A 5000-nucleotide genomic window follows, 5' to 3' on the forward strand; every position below is an offset into this window, starting at 1 on the left:
TTACCACACACATTTTACTATTTAATACACACATACTACACACATTTTACACACACATACACTTTCATTTACTTACTACACATACTACTACACACATACATTTCACACACACACAGTTACTACACACTTTAATACACAACATTTACACACACCCTATTTTATCACACACATACTACACACACACACACATACACACATTTACACACTACACAGTTTACACACAGCTATTATACACACATTTACTTTACTTTACATATACACATACTATTTGGCACATATTTACATACACAATTATTTACATATACATTAGCTACATACATTTATTATCATTTATACTTATATATATTATTTATACACTATATTTACATTATTTATTACATATTTACATACATTTATTACTCAATAATACACACACACACACACACTACCACACACACACTTTCACTCATCAATACTTTCACTAATACACTGTTCCACACACATACACACTCAATACCAATACACTTCATCAACACATACATCACTACCACTCAACATCACTCGTCCACACATACACTACTACACACATCAATACTTACCACTCAACACAATACACACACACACCACACACTACTACACACTACACACTGTCACTACTCACTCATCACTACACACTCACACTGTTCCATCAATACTTCACTCACACACACACACTTCACCAAACACTACTAATAATACTACTAACAATACTGTTCATCATTACTACACACATCACACACACACACTACTACACATTTACTCACTAATACATGTTCACCACACACTTTTTCACATTCACTCACACACATTTACTACACTCACAATACTACACATTACTAATACATCACTATCTACTTTGAAACGACATTTTACACACATTTACTACACACACATACACTACTACACTCACACACCACACACACACACACACTTCACTACCTACTTCACCACTACACCTCACACTGTCACACTCATACACACAATACTTTCACTATCAATACCACATCCAATAATACTTTTCACACAATACTCAATCACACTACTACCACACATTTACACACACACACACATTTCCACCACTTCACACACTCACACACTTTACTACTCCAAGTTCCATCACTCACTTCACTCACCACACACACACTTACTAATACTAATACTACTACTACACACAATACTACTCAGTACACACTAGTCACACTACTATCACACACATCACTTTTTACCATCACACACACCATCAATACTTTTACTACTCACACATTTCACACACTAAAACCACAATCACTAATCACATACTACTCACTACTCACACTGCTCCACACTACTCACATCTTTTTCACTAATAATACTACTAATACTCACTGTGTTCCACACATCTAATACATCTACTTACACATTTATCATTTCTACTAATAATACATTACTACATCACTACACACACACACACACTACTAACTTACATTTACTTACATCTACAATACACACTGATCAATACTTACATCCACTACTAATAATACTACACCACTCATCACGTTCCACATCACCACTCATCAATACCACTATCACACTTTCACTACACCACTCACACACTTTCACCATCAACACTACACTACTCACTACACACTACTCACTAATACTCACCAACACACACTACATACCACTGTCCACACACACACACTAATTCACACACACACACTAATATCACTCGTCACAATACTCATCACACAATATGATCAATCATTCACAATACACACTTACTCAATACACATCACACACATCATCAATACTACTACATATACACTACTAATACACTATACACACTACTAATCACACACTAACACACTACTCACCACACATACTACCACATACTCACTACTACCACATCTTTACATCTTTTACATACGACACACTTACTTGTTCACACACACACATTTTACTACACTACACACATCAATTTACGACACATTTACACATTTAATACATTTTACTACACACATTTATTACACCATGAGGGCGCCTGCACTAGAAACATGAATATCGGTCAGAATGATGCTGGAACAAACCACTGAAACGTACGGTATACAAGCCGCATCCAAGGTGGCACCATCGTGACGTCAGAATTACGTAACATCCTGCTGGCGTGCGAGCAGAGGTCATGCACAGCTCTTTTTTTTTAAGAGGGACATGACAAAGCACAAACAGGACGCCTGAACAAGCTCGCCGACAACGTGAAGCCAGGACTCTCGGAGTGACTGCAGGTCTCTCTGGTGAGCTCACGGGGTTAAGATGAGCTCTTTATGGTGAATGAAAGGCTTGATCCACCAAGTAGCTCAGTGCTGTCAAACTCATTTTCCCAGAGGGCCACACTGGAAAAAGAGAATCCCACCAATGGCCAGACATGTAGAGATTATTGACGTGCATTTGTTACTGCATGTCACTCTTTTTTTTTAACATTTTGGTAGCTTTTTCCCCTCATTTTTGTATTTTTTTGTTCCTATTTTTTTGTGGCTTTTTCCGACATTGTTGTACACTTTTTGTCGCGTTTTTGTTGACGTGAAGCTCTCCAAAAGTCATCAAACGAGGTCTTTAGCCATCATAGCATTTAGCAAATCAAGCTAAAACAATGATTACATTTGTTTCACAGCCTGAATGTGAAAACTCTCTGTTTCTGGGAGTCTCAGAGTCTCCAAGTGTTTGACACGTGAAAATACCTCATCCAATCAAATCCAAGCATTGCCGTCAATGCTGCTGCCAGTTCTGCCGTTGTTTACGTTTTTCTCCTTCTTCTAGTCCGTAGAAAGAGCAACGTCCGTAGCCTTTCCTCATTAGCGCCCCCTCTGTTCAGGAGAAGACTGCAGCTAGCGTCGCGACCACCAGCGCGGGAGTGTAAATGGTGACCATTTCATGACGTCACATGTGCGCACGCCAGCTGGGCGTTACTGTAAAACACGCTTTATGTGGCCGTTTTTTCGCGGGAGGACAGACTCAAATAAATGATTAAATAACGTGATGCCATTTTACACTTTTCAGTTGTACGTATCAAACCAAAGGTTGTGTTTTATTTCTGCTCGTTGTCTAACAGGAAAGTGGGCGTCTCCGTTTGACCCTAAACTCACCAAACAGGACGACTTCAACGTGGACGAGAACACCAAGGTTCAGAGTTTCTCCCTTAATTCAGAATGTGAATTAATGTGTGTGGAATGAGAGGGGGGAACACCAGAGCAGGGGGAATGAGAGGGGGAACACCAGAGCAGGGGGAATGAGAGGGGGGAACGCCAGAGCAGGGGGAATGAGAGGGGGGACGCCAGAGCAGGGGGGAATGAGAGGGGGGAACACCAGAGCAGGGGGGAATGAGAGGGGGGAAACACCAGAGCAGGGGGAACGAGAGGGGGGAAACACCAGAGCAGGGGGAATGAGAGGGGGAAACACCAGAGCAGGGGGAATGAGAGGGGGGAAACGCCAGAGCAGGGGGGAATGAGAGGGGGGACACGCCAGAGCAGGGGGGAATGAGAGGGGGGAAACGCCAGAGCAGGGGGGAATGAGAGGGGACACGCCAGAGCAGGGGGAATGAGAGGGGGGAAACACCAGAGCAGGGGGAATCAGAGGGGGGACACGCCAGAGCAGGGGGGAATGAGAGGGGGGACATGCCAGAGCAGGGGGAATGAGAGGGGAAACACCAGAGCAGGGGAATGAGAGGGGGAAACACCAGAGCAGGGGGGAATGAGAGGGGGAAACGCCAGAGCAGGGGGAATGAGAGGGGGGACACACCAGAGCAGGGGGGAATGAGAGGGGGGAACACCAGAGCAGGGGGGAATGAGAGGGGGAAACACCAGAGCAGGGGGAATGAGAGGGGGACACACCAGAGCAGGGGGGAATGAGAGGGGGACACGCCAGAGCAGGGGGAATGAGAGGGGGGAAACACCAGAGCAGGGGGAATGAGAGGGGGGAACGCCAGAGCAGGGGGGGAATGAGAGGGGGACACGCCAGAGCAGGGGGAATGAGAGGGGGGAACACCAGAGCAGGGGGAATGAGAGGGGGGAACACCAGAGCAGGGGGAATGAGAGGGGGGATCGCCAGAGCAGGGGGAATGAGAGGGGGACACGCCAGAGCAGAGATGTAGCCTCTAACTGTCTGCATGCACTCGTCCAGGTTCCAGTCGCCATGATGAATATGGAGGAACATTTCCACACATATCAAGACCACGAGCTGAACGTGACGGTCCTTCAGCTCCCCTTCAACAGCTCCTACTCCATGCTGCTGGTGTTGCCTGACGTCATGTCAACGCTGGAGAACCGCATCTGCCCGAACCACCTCACCAAATGGTTGAAGTGGATGAAGCCCAAGTGTGTAGAACCTAAGAACAACAATCTTAGAAACTGGTCCTGTATTTAGAAAGCAAGCTGCAATGTAACATTAATGTAAAAATGTTCAGCGTCCGTTAGCGTCCACTACAAGTTCTGTTGTTGCTGCTGACAGACTCAGATTATTATTCTAAGTGTGTGACAACATTATGAAAGGATCCCTACAGAGATAGACCTTTTAGTTAAAGAGGAAGATCCTTTTAGTTTAACATGAAACAGCCCCGAAATCACCATCACCAAACTACACCAGACTCCATGTAAATAATCAGGACTTTTAGCGTGTATAGAGCCAGCATATCTCCACCAGACTCCATGTAAATAATCAGGACTTTTATCATCGTAAAACACACTTCATTCAAAGTGGACAGAAACTAAATCAAACTACCAAAAGCCGTCTTGGTTCATCTTTCCACTGTTCCAACAATCACCACTCTGGTTTGGTTGAAATAAACCCTTAATTCACCCATTTACATGTGGAGATATGCTGGCTCTATACACGCTAAAAGTCCTGATTATTTACATGGAGTCTGGTGGAGATATGCTGGCTCTATACACGCTAAAAGTCCTGATTATTTACATGGAGTCTGGTGGAAATATGCTGGCTCTATACACGCTAAA

General features: G+C 44.1%; 1 pseudogene; it reads left to right on the forward strand.

The window, feature by feature from the left end:
• Positions 1-5000, forward strand: part of LOC144518779 (serpin A3-5-like) — a 12105-nt pseudogene that overhangs the window by 5223 nt on the left and 1882 nt on the right.

This window comes from Sander vitreus, chromosome 5 (genome assembly GCF_031162955.1).
Source record: "Sander vitreus isolate 19-12246 chromosome 5, sanVit1, whole genome shotgun sequence".
NCBI lineage: Eukaryota > Metazoa > Chordata > Actinopteri > Perciformes > Percidae > Sander > Sander vitreus.